The sequence below is a fragment of the Conger conger genome, chromosome 16 (genome assembly GCF_963514075.1).
Source record: "Conger conger chromosome 16, fConCon1.1, whole genome shotgun sequence".
Classification (NCBI taxonomy): domain Eukaryota; kingdom Metazoa; phylum Chordata; class Actinopteri; order Anguilliformes; family Congridae; genus Conger; species Conger conger.
The window spans coordinates 15847489-15866090 of record NC_083775.1 but is presented as its reverse complement, the minus strand read 5'-3'; the positions used below and the strand labels follow the sequence as shown (position 1 = coordinate 15866090).

Genomic DNA, 18602 nt, shown 5'->3' with positions numbered 1-18602 from the left:
TGATTTGAAAACAGAGTGCGTGCCGTACTATCTTTATAGGAGGCAAACTGGGTATGCTCATGGTGAAAGCAAGACAAAACAAAATAATATATCATAATATTCATATTTTATCATAATAATATTTGCTTCATGAGCGCATCCAGGGGTCTCTACACAATAGGATTCAAAATAAAATCAAAATTAAAATCAGCTTGATGTCCAAGCAAAGATTAATAAGCACCTGAGAGTATGGTGCCTCGAGGCGATGTCAAAGCAAACCCATTTGTAACACAAACGCTCACTCTCTTCAATGCGAGTGCAATCTGCTCGCCAACAGCAGCAATCCGCCATCTTCCTGACCACAGGAAGAGCTCATGCCGCGCTGTATTAGCATTCAGAAACTTTCAGCATTCAGGGAAGGGACTCATTTCAATGCAGGGCCAGCCTTGGAAAAAAAAGCCGCTTCAGTTCTGTGAGCTTTACTGCGCGAGGCAATCAACGGTGAACTGCTTTTTAAGAGTAATTTTGGGCTCTGTTAACCTGTTGCCCGCAAGTCTCGATAAAAATGTCTTGGTGAAAAACGCCTCACCCCCACCTCCGTTTAGGTTTACTTGCGTTCGGCCAGGACAAAGCTCTGGATCCAGTCTGGGTTGAGTATATGGCCCGTCTCATAGCTACCTACAGTACACTGCCTCGCTTTCACCTGCAGTCCCTGAAACAAGTCAATAAACCCCCCAGAGGAGAAAATGAAGTTTGGCTGTTGTCTCTTCGAGGCATTTGCTAACAGCAGCACTTCTAGTGCTGACCCAGCGATGGCGCCGGGTTTCGTCCGTGGCGGTACCGGCAGAGGAGGTGCAGGAGTGGCCAGGTGGTGTCAGACCATCAACCGGACCGGGCGGAGGCCGGGGGACTCTGCCAGAACCCCGCCAGCCGAGCCCTCTCCGCCAGAGCCGCCAAGCTTTTTAAGTGACGAATCGATCATCCTCGCCAAACTCATCACCCTGATCTATGCAGCGTGAACGGAAAAGTTTCACTGTATTACAGCCCTTCTCAGTACTCATCTGTCTTGACTTTGGTTTGGTCATTGCAGCTGGCAAGGAAAGCCCCCCGTGTCGTTTTTGAATTTCTTTAAGTAGACTACGTGCAGGGCGGCAAGGATGGTGCAGTGGGTAGCACTGCCGCTTCACAGCAAGGAGGTCCTGGGTTCGAATCCCCATCGGCCGGGGGCCTCTCTGTGTGGAATTTGCATGTTCTCCCCGTGTCTGCGACCCTGTTCATGAATGAGACTACATGCATTTTTTAATCGGTGGGGTATTCATTATTTTTTGTATTATTCATGATTGTTCCGCTGCCGTTGTTTTGCACTGTTGTGATTCCTGGATCTCCGTGAGGTGATGGGATTGTGGAGATTCCAGGATCTGGAATTCTGGAGATCTGTAATGGGAAATGGGCTCTGTTGTCGGAATGGGCTATCGATTTCAAGGAACACATGGAGTAGGTCTCTGTTGATCCTAACAGAAAGTGATTCTCTCCATCACCCATCACCAATGTTTACTCGACCATGACTCGTACAGCGGCCATGTCTGCCTCTAATGTCCGTCTGTGAGGAAATGTCTCTGATGGAAAATAAAAATAAAAATCAATGCAATGACAGCACCACCAGACAACTGATGTGAAAAACTGAGCCCTTTAGCCCGAGGATAGTTATATTTCATTCATGTCTGCACATTATTACCAGTATTACTGCTATTGTAGTCCACTCTGAGAAAAAAAGGATTCTTTGGCTTGTCTCCATAGAGACAATTTTTTGTTCTTTATGGACCCCTCTATCATACGGGTGGCCTGTAGCGTAGTGGTTAAGGTACATGACTGGGACCCGCAAGGTCGGTGGTTCGATCCCTGGTGTAGCCACAATAAGATCCACACAGCTGTTGGGCCCTTGAGCAAGGCCCTTAACCCAGCATTGCTCCAGGGGAGGATTGTCTCCTGCTTAGTCTAATCAACTGTAAATCGCTTTGGATAAAAGGGTCTGTCAAATGACATGAACCCTTAAACTAGATTGGGTTCTTCTATGGAATCACAGGGGTCCTTTTAGAAGCATTTGTTCTGAGAGTGCATTTAACATCACCCTTGTCCACACTTTGCTTAAGAGTGAGTGAGTCGAAGAGCCAGAGTGTTGTTAATGAGACAGACGACACTCATTACTGTCCTCTTAATAGGAGCCAGCTCAGCATATACGCACCACAGCCCGCATATTTACAAGTGAATCATTAGAGACGAGGCAAGGCGAGGAGCGGGTTTAACAGTGGGGGGGGTGTCACTGAAAGAACACCAGAAGCTGCTTTCCGTTTGAAAAAACGCCTTTGATAGACACTCTTCCTCAGCGAGGAAGGGCGTTAAGTGAGCGGCGGAAATTTTGCTCCCTTCCTCCAACCCTGGCTGCAGAAAGATGACAGATTGCGTGATTCGCGTTCTGTGATCAGTTTTTATTTGCAACGCAGTATTTGTTGGTCACACTTGATAAGGCCATCTGCTGGGCCAATAATACTCATGACTACTATGGTTGTATTTATTAATATTACCGTCTCAATTTAATTCAATTTTTGGAAAACCAGGTTTTTGCACTTTCCTTTTATTCAGCAACCAAACTAGTCGGACTCTTTTGCCATTCAGATATTTATGCTAATCAATTTAAAAGCACAAACGGATAGAAAATGCAGCCACTTGGGACTAGAGCCTGATATCTCTGTCTTAAAGCTCCAGTCAATCAGACCTCTAGTGCCCATCTACTCTGTGATTGGTTCTCTTTTTCCATCGGGTCTTTGTCATTGGCTTTTTTTTCATGGGGCCCTTGCCGCATGCCACGGAAACGGCAATGTCAACGAGGTCGACCGATCCGCTATTACAAAGACAGACACGAAGACCGTCCATCATTGTAATAACACACTGCGTCGAGGTATTCCCGGAAAGACCTCTCGTTCTCTGTCACGAGGGACCACTTCTCAATCCCACAGGAGTTCTGGGCCCTTCCGCGTCACGTACGCCCTGAAAGACAGAAGCAAGGCCGAACTGATTCAATCAGGACGGGCAATTGGTTGGATCGCGCGGATACGTGCCTGGCTAGAACAAAAGTCAGTTGTCGAAGGACCACAGGCCTCATGGACTAGAGCCGTGTGGTCCTGGTTCATCAGTGTCTTCATGAATATTCATGAGCTGGCAGGCCTGCAACGTGTCCAGATGAATGCTGATCAGATGCTGCTACAATCCCCATGCTAACAGCATTTCTCCTCATCACAGTCCTAAACTAAACTAACAAAACCAACTAAACCAAAAACTGCTAAATCGCTCATTAATATGTAGAACCCGCCTCCATTTGCCAGATTTTTTTAGATCAATGAGGCCAAACAGAAGATGTTATGTATAAGGCACAGAGAGACAGATCTCCTGCTTGTGAGCAAGTCTCTGCTGGGAGGCAGGTCAGCCAGATAGAAAGAGAAAAGCTTGTAAGTACCGTGAAGTCATATTGGTTAATCACAGTGATGGCTATTCACAACACTTGGTATTTACAATGATCGCCATTCACAATGAAGGATATTCACAGCAGCGGTGACCAGTTCATGAATCCCATAATATTGTGCAGAATATTCTGAAAAGCATGGATTCATAAGAACCAATCCAATGACTTTGCTCCGCACAGAAAACCACCGATTGGATCTGATGGAGGAGTCATTGATAGAGAATGGTAACATCATCCATTATGGGCATCATGAAGCATCGGTCTCATTAGTATTCCTGGAGCACACTGTTATGCTCCCATTGAGGTTAGCTAAACAGGTCATGATATTGGCCCTTCAGGGCTGTACAACGAGGGTTATGTAAGGAATACTGGCCACGTGATTTCCTGAGCTCTTGAATATTAGATTGGCTCGGAGGAAATTATAGCGGGTCGGACATCTCTGTAGGACATTCAGGTTACATTTACATTTTACATTTTAGTCATTTGGCAGACGCTTTTAATCCAAAGCGACTTACAAGTGCATAGGTTCTACCACAAGTCAAAGCATCACATCCCGAACTAGAAAAATACACCTGGACTGCTGTTCTAAACATATAGTCGTCATCATAAGTGCAATTTTTTTTTTTTTTTTTTTTTTTTTGGGGGGGGGGGGGGTTAGGCAGGGATAGGGGTATCAGAAGGGGGGGGGCGGGGTAAATCAGGAGGGGGGACTAAGGTAGAGTTTGAAGAGGTGTGTTTTGAGTCTGCGTCGAAATAGGGGGAGGGATTCTGCTGTCCTGACAGTGGTAGGCAAGTCATTCCACCACTGAGGAACCAGAACGGAAAACAAGCGTGAACGTGCAGCTCGACCGCCAGGTGCCCGTAGAGAGGGAATCGTAAGGCGACCAGAGCTGGCAGACCGGAGTGGTCTAGCTGGGGAGTAGGGAGTGATCAGGGATTGTATGTAATGTGGGGCAGTCCCCTTAGCAGACTGAAATGCCAACACTAGGGCCTTGAATCGGATGCGTGCGGCAATAGGAAGCCAGTGGAGGCCAATGAGAAGCGGGGTGACATGAGCCGACCTGGGCTGACTGGTGATCAAGCGGGCTGCAGCATTCTGGACCAGCTGGAGGGGCTTGATGGCACACGCTGGGAGACCGGCTAGGAGGGAGTTGCAGTAATCCAGGCGGGAAATGACGAGCGCCTGGACTAGGAGCTGGGTGGCTTTCTCCGTCAGGAGATGACGGATGCGGCGTATATTAAACAGAAAGAACCTGCAGGTTCTGGCAGTGGAGGATACTTGTGGAGCCAGGGAGAGGCAGTTATCAAGAGTCACCCCAAGATTCTTTGCCGTACGGGAGGAGGAAACTACAAAGTCCTCCACAGTCAGTGAGAGGTCGATTGACGGAGAGGACTTAGCAGGGATGTAGAGAAGGTTACAGACGGCCATTTTCTCTGGACATTAACATGGCACTGATTACTGTTACTGGGATGGGAGATTGATTAGGTGTCTGTGGGAGTGGACCATTATGGACGATCCTGCCGTGTAGGCTACAGTCACACACATTGGACCGTTTCTTTGGCTTTGCCCACCCTTGCTTTGCTCTGTGTACATTTGCACCGTCATCATCATTTTCTCACCTAAATCAAACTTGATTGGACATTGTGATGGTGGTCATTTCTCACAGGATTACATTCTCACAGTTAGCACTCGTCAGAAAAATCGAAAACATGGCTGGAGAAGTGAAAGCTAGCGGTTATTCAACAGTCAAGCCTGAAGGTCATAGGTTTGGCCCTCAAGGGTGTGGCACCTCCTTTGTGCCATTCCGCATCAAATCCCATATGACTCGTATACTATTAACAAGGGGAAAGTGGAAAGCTTGGAAAAATGGTTTGGAATCCGTGCCTCCCTTCCAGGTCCGAGATTTAAATTGGATCCCAGTGAAATAATGTTGTTTCTTTAGATAGTGTCGCTGGAGACAAATAACATGCCGATGCTGAACAGAGCTTCCCCGCCTCTCGAAAGGAACAGACTTGAAATTTCAGAGGCGTTCGCCGAGCTGCTGAACACTCATCCGTCATGTTTTTCTCACAGATTTAGAAATGCACTTTCATCCCAGACAGAGTTTTATGCCCAAATGCAATTTTGGTTCCTTTTGATCTGATGAGTAACTCTGCACTGTGAACAAACAAGCAAGTAATCCCAGTGTTTCTGCGGAAAACCTTGGAAGCAAACTCCTGAGTATACATATTTGCGACCCTGTAAACACAGACATTTTTGCCTTGAGAAATTCTTGATTTTAAACATTCCACTCTTGGAGTGCTAGCTCAGTGGCTTCCTGCTCAGGTCTTGTCAGGACAGAATAATGAGCCAGCAGCCTGGAGGACCGTCATCCAACCAAGCCATCTGTCATAACTATCTACTCTCTCCTGGTACTGACATCATTAAAGAGATGGATTGTGGGAAACAAGCTCCTGCCCTGTCCAAGGGCTCATTCCAATTGCTTATTTTATCCATCCTTGCCTCCTTGGTCCTCGACTGACCCGGAAATCAATTGATGTCTGCCCAACCTGTGAAATGCTCCTTGAAAGACCAAGGAGCTAGGAAGCTCCCAGAGGATGCTTGACCAAGGAAACATGAGCACATCCTTTCCAGAAGTATTTTGAAGGCCTGTGGATACACCACTCCATCTGCTACCTGCTATCTGTAATTGATGTGGCTTCAAACTGAAGCTTGGAAGACCAAGGACATTCTATTTGCCGAATACACGTTTCCGTGATTCCTCTATACTTGCATAATTTCCTTGGGTGGATGGGACACGAGGAAAGGATGCAAGGTGGTACAAATAAGTGATTGGAAAGAGCTCCAGGGGAGGCATTATTGGGTTGGCTCCCCAACAATCAGTGACTCTGGGAAAGGCTGGTCTGAAACTCGCCCGGTCCCTTTCTGTGAGAATGGCCTTGTGCCAGTGAGTGAATGTGCTTTAGAAGCCCATTATTTGCATAACCTGTACCACACACTTGGTCTCACACACACACACACACACACACACACTGCAGTGAGTTATGCATCTGCCGGAGAATGATTGGTGTCAAACTAAATCACGGGAGTTTGAATTTCCATTACAGCCCAGATATATATTCTGTATAATAAACAGCACGCAGCTGCGACTTATTATGAAGTCCGACCTCTCAAGTCTCTGAGATTAAGGACCTTCACAGCTTCCGACTGCTGCGAAGTCAATTCCCCCTTAGGAAGAGACAGGTGTCAGGACCGAATAAGGTGCTGACTCCACGTATGTCCACGAACACGCATGCGCGCGCGCACACACACACACACACACATACACACACACACACCTTCGCTTGTGGAAAACAGGACAGGGAGAGTTGCCAGGGAAACGCAATGATGGCAGAAGCATCTCCCGCATGACAAACGATGCTCGCCGCTGGCCAAACTTTCGCTCAAGGATATTCACGCTGACCGGGAGGGGGAGGGGGGGATGGGGCAACGATATGGGGGCTGCATCAGCACTGACAGGCCTGGGGCACGGCAAGCGGATGGGAGTGCTATCTATTATCAATCAATCACATTTTATCTAATCTAGCGCCTTAAAGAAGAGCACTTCACAGTCCATAAAAATGATGAGAGATACGGCAGACAGGACACGAAAGAGAGGTCCTGATTCTTCCTCACTGCTGAAGCTTTCACTCCAGAGTGATTCATAGAAATATCTCAGAGGGACACCTCTACGCTTTACTGAAGGTTTTTTTTTATTATTTTTTTTTTATTTCTTACACTCAAACATCACAATGAATAAATTGCTAATACGTGACTCCATTAAATATTCAGTGGTTTGCTTCTCCTGCACAGCGGATACACTTGAAACCATGTTAATGGAAAACAGTCAAATTGTCAATGGTAAAGGATTGTAAACATGATTTGTACTGAAGGGGAGTGGAGGCTGAAGGTGGACTTCCTCTTGCAGTTCATCTCCTGAGTGCAGCAGCACAAATCATAACAGCAGCGGTTACTTAGGGCTAAGTACAGCCACACGGTCCAGAGCAGACCAGACCAGCATAGTTCAGGTGGCCGGTGTAGGTGTGGAGTAATGGATGTGTGGGTGTGGATTTGAGACCTTAATGGTACTCAACAGCAGCATGGACATGGACATTTGGAAGAAGAACACAAGAGGGGTAGACATTTGGAAGAAGAACACAAGAGAAGGAAAAGGGGGGTCCTATTCACATCCTTTGGATGGGGCTGCCAAAACGGCTGTGCGATAGTCGCACGTTCCTTCCCCGGGTTTCTTAGCCTCCTTGAAAATCCTTGAAAGCCCTGTATAAGTTCTGGACATTTTTGAATTCACGAGGAACAGGAGAGGAGTTAACAGTGGAACAGCCAAGTGTGAGAACCCTAAGCCTCCTACACCCGACTGAGGTACACAACAGCTTGAAACTGAACATTGTTTAGCAGCTAAGCTGGAGAGAGAGAGAGCTCACAGTACGGGAAGAGGGAATTTTCAGCCATAAGAAAGGTCAACATCAAGGGGTTTCAGACTGGATAGACGTACCCCTCCGAGTCACTGACTCACTGCACGATGACGGGGGATGACGAGCAAGCCGTGATTATGTATTCCGGAAGCTGAAAGAAAACATTTGGACGTGAGGTGGAGGCCAACTTTCTAAGGCCATCAGTGCCAGAGAATCTTTGGAGCAGGAGCAAAGGCAGAATGACTCGGTCAGGATATGATGATGTGATCAACATCAGCTTTTATTTAACTGAATATCCTTCCAGCAGCAGTATGGATTAAATAGCGAGAGTTTGATGTATGCACAATTAAAATTGTGTTTTACAGCGTTGCAGAAAACCTGACCTTGAGGTGACAACACTGCCCGCTAGCATTTTCTGCATTTACGAAGTGCATTTCCCCGTCCGGATGCATTCAAATCAAATCGATCTTTAACAGTAGCCTCGTAAGTGTCCAGTCCTTACAGTAATTACATGGATTTTATATTGGTAAGGATCTCGGGAGGACTCTTCCAGGTTAGAACCTGGAACTGTTTGTGGAGCAGCTGCGGTGGGCTGGAGCTGGCGCTCATCGACAACCAGCTGTGACGGACGCATCGGGCCCCCGGGCGGAATCCGCACGGGAACCTTTCACACAGGGCAGACTCGCGCGGAAACAGAAAAACACTCGGTCTAGGACGAGCATGTAAATGACGGACAGGGGCAGGGGTGAGAACGAGCTCCCTGCGGGCGCTGAGCTCTGCGCTCCCGTCAGGCCCCGAGTCATTTCACCGAGGGCAAACGGCGAGGATGCGGCCACTGTCCGCCGAGATGAATGCAGTGGCACACTCTGGGAGCACTTACATTACATTACATTACATTATTGGCATTTGGCAGACGCTCTTATCCAGAGCGACGTACAACAAAGTGCATACCCATAACCAGGGATAAGTTCGCTGAAAGACCCTAGAGGTAAGTACAATTTCAACTGCTACCTGTACAACAAAGATAAGGACAAGGGCAATTTTTTTTTTTTTTTTTTTTTTTTTGAACGAACAAACAAACAAACAGAGCAAAAGTCACCAAAGTTAACTATCCAAACACTGCTTACCTAGCCAACTAAAATACTGATACACAAGTCACAGAGACAGGGAGGTAGGGAGGGATGGGGAGAGGTGCTGTTTGAAGAGGTGTGTCTTCAGCTTGCGCTTGAAGGTGGGGAGGGATTCTATAGTTCTGACCTCAACGGGGAGTTCGTTCCACCACCGTGGAGCCAGAACAGACAGTAGTCGTGAGCGTGAGGTGGAGGTTCTGAGAGGGGGAGGTGCCAAGCGGCCTGTGGAGGCTGAACGAAGAGGTCTGGCAGGGGTGTAGGGTCTGATGATTTTTTGCAGATAAGCTGGGGAAGACCCTTTAACTGCTTGGAAGGCTAGCACCAATGTTTTGAATTTGATGCGAGCCATGACAGGCAGCCAGTGGAGGGAAGTAAGCAGGGGGGTGACGTGTGAGTATTTGGGAAGGTTGAAGACCAGACGAGCTGCTGCATTCTGGATGAGTTGGAGGGGTCTGATGGCAGACGCTGGGAGGCCAGCCAAGAGGGACACACTTACCGGCCTCTCCTATTCCAGTAGCAGCGGGGGCGGACATCATCCAGACCGAATGAGGCCCCTCGCAAGCTTTTCTGTGGACGCACGCTTGGACTGAGCTATTTTTAACACCGTACCATTTGCAATATACGGTTCCATTTATGCCAATGCCATAGATCAGCTCGTACAAAAATACAGGTTGGCCCCTGAAATTGACTGACTAAAAAAAGGTATAAAAAAAAACACACTGCCAGAAGGAAGCTTCCCATAAGTCCACACTGCAAACTGAATTATGGATCCATCGCTACGGCAACGCTGTCCATGCAGAAGAACAAAGCTAATCCACACTGTCACTGCCGCTCCTCGATGTTATTAAAAAATGGAAATGTGAAGGAACAAAAACTTCTTGTCAGTGTTATTGCGCGTTAAGGATTAGAGGATTAGCTTGTGTTGGAGAGTGTCTTCACAGAGCCTGCGTTGCACCCATATAAAAATACAGCGTAGTCCTCAGTTTGTGGACCCGCAGGGGGTCTCTGTTCGTAAACCTGGACAACAGGCTTTTCAGACCCCGCCCTCAGTCTACCGTATAAAGAAGGGGTGGGCAACAGAGTTTTTGCTCCATCCATTACATTACATTATTGGCATTTGGCAGACGCTCTTATCCAGAGCGACGTACAGGTGATTAGACTTAGCAGGAGACAATCCTCCCCTGGAGCAATGCAGGGTTAAGGGCCTTGCTCAAGGGCCCAACAGCTGTGCGGATCTTATTGTGGCTACACTGGGATTAGAACCACCGACCTTGGGTGTCTCAGTCATTTACCTTAACCACTACACTACAGACCGCCCCATCCAAACCTACAACTGCATAATAGGACCAATTATCGGGCTTAATGAATAGAGTGAGGTTCAAGCCTCTATGCTCCATGAAACTCCTGAGATCAAGCTCAGATGGAACAAAACTCAGAAATGCCCCTGGCCACCCCAGGACCAGGGCTACCTACCGTGAGCGAGAGGAACACAGCTGCCTTCTCCCGTAGCCAGCGGTGTCCAGTCCAGACTCCAGGAGTCAGGAAGTCCTGTCATGTGTTTCTTCCGCCCATCAACTCAGCCAGCTGATTTCACTAATTATTTCACAGTCTGACAAATTATTACCTCCTGGCTGAAGAATTGTGCGAATTAGCAAATCCAGGTGGTTGGAACAAAATGCTGGGTAGGACTATTACTTTCTGAACCTGGATTTTTTCACCTCAGCCCAGAGTTTATCCTCAATCTATCCCTCGGCTGCCTGCTTCAGGGATTTTTCTTTTATTTTTCCTTCTATTAATGATGAAAGTAATTATGTTTTTTATCTTCATATTTATACGCCGGTGTGAAGTGTCTGTTTTTCCCCAGACGAAGGCTTTCATGTGCTTTTTTTATTTCTTCACACTGAAGTTATCCCGTGTCATCTCAAAGAGCCTCCCCGTTGCGTCCTAATCATTTCTTTGGTTTTCTCCCGAGGTCCAAGCAGAACGCTGTTCTGTTCGTCAAAGGGGCATAATCGGCTATCGGCCAATCATAAAGAGGCTGTCACCGCGCTCTCTCCTCACCTCGGCTAATGACGGCCTCCGTGTCCCGCGCTCCCGGCAGACGGGCGGCGGCTTGTGTTGAAGGGCTTAGCGAGGGCTTTCCGGCAGGAATGTTAAACGATCCCGGCCGCACTCGCCCGTGATTGCGAGTAAACGATTCGTACCGCTCCGAACGTGATGTGGGTTCTAGAGGCTTCCGATGGTGACAGCGACAAGCAGGAGGGCGCAGACCGTAGGAGGTTATGTGTCATTTCTTAACTATCAAGATTCATTTTGTCAAGAAGAAAGAACGTAGCCACAAAAACCATTTGAAAAGAAAACATAAACAAGACTGAATCGATGTGCAATCTTGATGAGAGGCCAGTAATCAATCAGTCTGTGAGCTGTTGTTCATAAATTGTGATTGTTTGCAATATTTGAAGAACAAGATTAAATAAAACTTCAATCTATACACACTTAAAAAAAAATACACAAATCCTTTTAACGAACTGTGTGCAGTTACCGCTTCGGTGCCGTAAAATATGAAGCGAACCAAAAGCGATAGCTCTAATGTGCTTATTAACGGGGGTGGTTTTCCGCGAGTCCCAGAGAAGACCCAGTGTTGCTAGGTGTAAGTAGCTGCATCTCGTGGAAGGGCGGCTCAGAGGAAGACCTTGCCGCACTGCGCTAACCACACCGTCCGGTCTAAAGGTGCGCTCACAGACGCGCGTTGCCATCGACCAATCGTCAAAGAAGCGCTGTGCTGAGCCCCTCCACAGAGCAACGGCCTCTGGAGCCTGTGCAGTTACCGTGACGACAGGATTCTTATCATTCATATCCCACAAATCCATTAAAATGGAGTCCTCGGCCCTTTGTGATGTAGTCACAGAGATAAACTCTTGCCCCGGAGTACCACGACCTCCAAACGCACTGCAGTAAGACTCCAGTACTCCGGCCGACCAACCTACATCTATAGCTCCAGTCAAAATCATTTTTTATATAAACCCCTGCTGTTTCTTCAGTTATATTGATGAGTACTAAGGGCTTGGTTATGCATCTGCGCACTTATTCAATATGTCATTTCATTCACTGCAGGAGTAGCTGCCCCGGTCAGCATTGTGTTAAATAGCTACAGCACTGACTGCCTGCTTGGCTATGGCCCTTGCAGAACCCCCCCTATAGTAACCATGGTGCCTTTTCGCTTTGGACAAAAGCAACTCGGATGAATTAATGCCCCGTAACCCTTTCCACAAACACCACGTTGTCCGTTTCTTCAGGGCTGGATGACAGTATCCTGCCCACGGCCAAACACATCAAAATATGAAATGATTCCAGACAGTAACGTAACACCGATGAGTAATCGGGCCCCGCCGCGCCGCACGCAGCTCTAAAGATCACCAGCAGAGGGCGATGCGCCCGGGACGGGGTTACCTGGGGCGCCTGTAATGAGCTCTGAACGTGGCATGACTCAGCAGGGGACAGGGGCGATATTGACAGAGGACAGGCCGCCGTGTGCCTTCAGGAAGGCAGGCCCTGAATATTTACGCGTGACGCACGCCAAAAAAAGCCGGCCAGGCTCAGGAAATATCACGCGATTTGAGCGGGGGCAGAGACACTGTGATGTGATCTGTTTGGTTCGGGGCTGGGGCCCAACTCTGCAGCTATCGCAGAGCGCACACAGAGTTCCAGGGTAACGCTCGGCTTCCTTATATTGCTAATTGAAACCCACTGAAGGAACAGATGAAGAGTTACAGTTAGAGAAATGGAACAGGGACTGATTTGATTCTCACTCCTGTGTAAAATACATTAATAACATTTTTTTTCCCCCCCCCACTCCTGCTTTCCCTCTAAACTGTACGCATCTTTCTCACTCAGTTTTCCTTCACTCACTTTCTTTTGTCTCTTGCCCCCTCGCACTCTCCCTCTGTTTTTCTCTCCGGAGCATGCAGTCTCTCCCTCCCCGTCTCTCTCCGTCTCTCGGTCCGTCTTCCTCTCTCTGACAGGCTGAGACTGCTTTTGAAACAGTTTCTGTATTTATGCGTTCGGCTCTGAAAGCAGGCAGAGGGTAAGACCTTACGTTCGGTCTCCACGGTGTTTCTAAATCCGAGGCTTAATCTTTCCCCACTTCTGACAAGGCCGACACACAGTGCCATTGTTCTTTCTGTGCTTTTCGCTCTGTCCTTACTGAAACGGATGACCCGATAACTGGATGGAAGAAGTTATCTTGTAAAAGACAACAACTCTGAGATCAAAGCTAACCAGCCTGTGGTATTGGGGATATAAGGTCACATTCCATATCTTTGGGATAAATCAATCTGTTCCAGGCAGACAATAAATTCAACCTTTTGTATTTAGTCATCACCTTAAACTGTAATAATTTCTTAGAGGGGGAGGTGAACATAACCTTCTTGCCTCTGCCCTGACATGTCAAACCAAGGCCCTTTCAGATTGGTTCACAGACTCTGCATTAGTCAGCACGCCCCAGTTCAAGGCTCTATCCTGAGAGTGAATGTGAGCGGCCGTCACATGACGAAAAAGGCTGTCACATGACACGTAGCCAGTAGAACAATTAATTCAATTTATTCACCTGCTCACACTGCATACATTCATTGTAGTTTCTATCTAGCCTGTAAATCTGCTATTGACTGTACACTTTACTATAATAGACAGCATAAAGCAGTCTTTTACTTACTAAGGACAGGAAATGTATGACAATATAGACAGCTTAAATCTAAAAAAGAATCTGCAGAAAGAAGTCACATTATTCAGTCTCTAAATGGGACCGTGTTCCTGTTCTCACCGTCTATGTTTATCTGACAGTTGGGTTAATCCACTAGACAGTTCCAGTGTCCTGTGGTTGCTCCCCTACTAGCTTCAGAACATCATTTATGAATTATGATAACTTTCAAAATTAAAAAATGTCTACACACATAGGAAGAGGCTTTGAGTGCTGACCGCGGTATTGAACATCTTTAATTCACATTGCATAATTACAATGACTGAGAGAGAGCCAACACAAAATAAACAGTCTATTAGTTCTCATAACTGAGCACATTAAAAGATGCATCATACGCACACTGATTACAAAACAGATCTCTCTATGCAAGACCGTGCTGGTGCCACTGAACTAAATCCGCAAAAAAATGCACTCACTCGTGAAAACAGACGCTCCCAGCAGAGTACACAATTATTACAATTACCAGCTCAACAAACCACAACGCAACACCTGCATTCAAGAACGGGAAAACCAGTCAGACTTCTGTAGGCAGGCAACGTCTAGAATACTGTCCCCCGAATTGGGCGCGGCACACAAGTGTAGCCAAGGCAGTTAACCTTGCACTGACTTTACCTCAGGCAGCACCGCAATAGCTAACCCATGGCAAAAGACAAATTACTGCACAGCGGCAGCGTGCGGGAGACCACAGGTCTTACCTCACACCGCAGGGTCAGGTGCGTGGCTCGCGAGTCACCTGGCGCTCGAAGAGATGCGGATTCGGGCCCTCCTCGGGGCATTCAGGTCCGAGGTGTCCGGAACGTCACGAGCGGTACCTGAGTGGGTCGGTTGGGCTCCTCGTATTTGGGCCGCTGTGTAGAGCACCCGCGCGTTCAGGTCCCCGAGGCCGGACAGGTCCGTGTCGGATACGTGTCGCGGGGCGGCCGTTTCCACTTCCCCAAAAAGAAGGAGACCGTGGCATTTTATATACCAATCAGTGATGTAGAGGTTTGAAAAAAGGAGGGTAAACCCTCTCTGCCAGTTAGTCCTAATTCCTTACTTGGCCTGCTTGCCATGTGCACTGGAAATGATGTTCGTGGCTGTACAACCGTTTCTTTGTGAATTGTAGCTTATCCGACCTGTTCTGTATGTTCTAGTGCACTTCATTGTATGTCGCTTTGGATAAATGCCTTAAATTAAATTAAATGTAATGTATTGTGTGCAGCCCTGGCCCTGGAGAGCCACACGCTGCTGGTTTCATGGTCTGCACTTGATTGCACACGGTTAACTCGCATCATCTGGTTTCTTGGGTCTGAATTGGGTGCTTTAAGGCGGAAGCAAAATCTAACAGAACTTGTGGCCCAGTCCAGACCCCTGCTCTAGGCTGCTCTACTTCTCTGATCATCGTCATCTTCAAAGGACCACAATGTTTTATTTGTTTATGCATTTATAGATTTGTATAATATACTCATGTAAAATAAACATTTAATTGTATCCGAGGGTTTACTTATATAACACTGGCACAACTGACCTTATACAACTGAAAGGCTATTCATTCAAAAAGGCATGATTTTACGAGGTTGACATTTCATTATGTTTATCTTTAATGCATAACAGCATACATATACGTTTCTAGAGGCTTGTTGCGGTTCTACGCAAAACTCTCCAAAACTAGCAAACATTTAGATGTTTACTAGTTTTGGAGTTAAGTTCACATCTGCTCTTACCAAGTTGCTGATCACTAGACAGTACACACACGTGCACATGCACACAATAAAAGAAGAAACAGCTGATTCACATGTTTTGGATAACTACTCACTTACTGGCCAACTTTTTTAGTCTGTTGATTACAATCGTTAACTATTTAATACGTCTTAAGACAATTCGCCGAGCACGGGTACAGAAAACGAGCACTCGACTCAAAGAGGCGCTTGGTATCATTATCACCATCCTTCGCGTAATGTAGCCACTGGCATTTTTCAAGCCAATACACGGGAGAGGCTTTCTGTTCCGAAAACCCTCCGGGGGCAGTTGAAGCCCGTCGGGCTGGGAAGGCTGATGGATTGGAACTAGGTTGGCAACACCTGTGCTCGGTTCGAGCAGAGGAAATATTAGCATGTTATTATTCTTCCTCCAGGCCAGGGGTAACGCTGAGCTGCTGTGTGTGGAATTAGCATCGTGCTCCGCGGCTGAAGAGAGACAGTTTCGCCGCTTGTCTGGCGAACAGCCGAAAACATCCCCTCATATTTTAACGTTATCGTCACGTTGACTGTGAATTCCCGTCCTCACCCTAAACGCATGCTTCCTCCCGGCTGGTGAAGGGCGTGGCACAGCCGGGCTCAGGTTCAGCGCTGATTGCTATAGCATTCCTTCTCAAATTATTCAGTTTTTTTCTGCCCGCTCATGGCCGTTTGGCAGGCTGCCAATCAGCCTTTGGCGATGAAGATCGTGATGATGGTGATGCAATAATGGTGAGAATGATAATAATGATGGCCCCAATAGAGATGAGAGATGAGGCAAGCCAGTTACATTCTGTAGACTTTTAGATCCTTGAATAACATGGGCCAGGACTAGCTGGAGATCTGCCTCCCTCCTTCATCATCCCTGCATCTGTCTCCACTTCATCTCTTCACTCTGAACTATGAAAAGATCCCTTGTTCCTTTGATTGATTTTGTGAGAACTGAGAATAAAACAGTTGAAACTGCATTCATCTTTTCTCATTTCAGTTTTTTATCGAAGGCTTCTTGGTCACTTCTTGGTTGCATTTGTGGGTGCGTGTGTGCTCGCGTGCGTCTACGTGGGCGTGCGTGTGTGTGTGTGTGTGTGTGGCACACAGAATCAGTGTGATAGTTCTCCTTTGCGGGAGCGTTGGCAGGTAGAGGAGAACAGCCCTTCCCTTCCTCAGCTCTGCGTTTTGGCACCGCGTTTCCCACGTAGGTGTGAAGCACCACCAGCGATTTCCTGTCTGCTTGTTTGGCTAAGCCCGCACGTTCACTCCGTTTCCAGAGAGTCTTCAGGGACAAGGCCTACATTCTCTCAGCCGTTTTTCATCCGTATTTCCTCTGTGTCTTTTCTGATCCTGCGTGGCTGGCTGTGTGTATGCCGTTGGTTTTTTCTCTGCGCTGGTTTCCATAAAAAACAAAACACTTCTGTGCAACATGTAGGAAAAAGGCTGAAGTCAAAGGCAAAGTTATCTGCAGTAAGCATACTGTCGTGGGTCAGAACCTGTGGCTGGGCTAGCTGGCGGACCATACTGTTTGTTATTGCATTGCATTACATTTACAATACATTACACTACATCTACAATACATTACATTACATTTACAATACATTACACTACATTTACATTATATTACATTACATTTACAATACATTACACTACATTTACATTATATTACATTACATTACGTTACATTATAGGTGGCACGGATGGTGCAGTGGGTAGCACTGCCGCCTCACAGCAAGGAGGTCCTGGGTTCAAATCCCGGGTTGGCCGGGGCCTCTCTGTGTGGAGTTTGCATGTTCTCCCCGTGTTTGCATGGGTTTCCTCCGCGTACTCTGGTTTCCTCCCACAGTCCAAAGGCATGCAGGTTAGGCTGATTGGAGAGTCTGAATCGCCCGTGGGTATGTGTGTGAGTGAATGGTGTGTGTGCCCTGCGATGGACTGGCGACCTGTCCAGGGTGTATTCCTGCCTTTCGCCCAATGTATGCTGGGATAGGCTCCAGCACCCTGCAGCCCTGTTCAGGATAAGTGGGTTAAGATAATGGATGGATGGATGGATGTTACATTATATTATATTTACATTACATTACATTATAGGCATTTGGCAGACGCTCTTATCCAGAGTGACGTACAACAGAGTGCATAACCATAACCAGGCAAGTGCACTGAAAGCCCCTGGGTTATGGTACTCTTCGAGTGCATGGCTGGGCCCCATGGTCTGATGTACAATCCGGGCTGTGCCAGTGCAGATTGGTTGGCAGCACCACAGGGAGACGCACGATTGGCTCAGCGAGGGATGGGAGGGCGTCAGTCAGCCGGGACGAGTGCGTCTGCTCGCCCCCGCTGGTCGATGGGGCCCCCCTCACGTCCACCTGTTACACTGCACACGACAGCGCCCCTGTCCGCACGAGCCTGTCTCACCGACCGCAGTGAGATAAGAAGCACTGATTGACATGTTTCTTGTCTGAGCTGTGATTCTATCTATAACGCCTCTCTGCTTTCCGCCTGTAGGAATAACAGTATGAAAACTATACGTCAGAAGGGCGGGCTGGCTGCTCTCTTTAAGGAAAGGAAAAAAAAGATCTTTTTTCTAAACTTAGTAAGTGCCTTCGTCGGGACTAATTTCACAGCTTTTATTTTTATGTGGTGAGAAAGCGATAAAAATATGTCTAACCAATCGGTGAGATCTTTCTCTTTTTAAACAGACCAGAGGTGCTTCTCCAGTATGGTGAAGCCAGTTCCACATTAAAGTGTTTTGGTTCAGCGATGGGTTTTTTGAGGGTTATTTACAACAGCGTCCGAGAATCCTGTGAGCGGTTTGAAACAGACAAAGGCGTTGCCTAGGGAGCGAGGGAGAGCCTCAGTCAGTATGGTTTCCGCACCTTGTCGCTCAAGAGTGACTCTTCTTATCAGCCGGTTCGTCAGCGGCAGTGGAACATGGTGTCCTGGGTGTCCTAGGCACCAGGTCAGAAAGTAAAGGTCCTGCCATGCATTTCTTCCACCCATGAAATCAGCAGGGTGACATCACGAATCAGCTCTACCTCCTG

At 47.4% G+C, this 18602-nt stretch overlaps 1 long non-coding RNA gene and 1 pseudogene across 3 annotated transcripts in view; one reads left to right on the top strand and one right to left on the bottom strand.

Annotated features, from left to right (window-relative positions):
• The window catches only part of LOC133115148 (uncharacterized), a 37040-nt gene extending 20590 nt beyond the window's left edge, over positions 1 to 16450 (bottom strand). The window contains exons 1-2 of one of the 3 annotated variants that reach the window (XR_009705603.1): positions 15655 to 16450; positions 14551 to 14784 (exon numbers count right to left, since the gene is read on the bottom strand). This is a non-coding gene — a long non-coding RNA (uncharacterized LOC133115148). Of the gene's footprint in view, positions 1 to 14550; positions 14785 to 14891; positions 15148 to 15654 lie in introns of those variants that run through there. The other 2 variants (XR_009705604.1, XR_009705605.1) reach the window with 2 other exon arrangements.
• The window catches only part of LOC133115147 (ras-related protein Rab-26-like), a 94895-nt pseudogene that overhangs the window by 57888 nt on the left and 18405 nt on the right, over positions 1 to 18602 (top strand).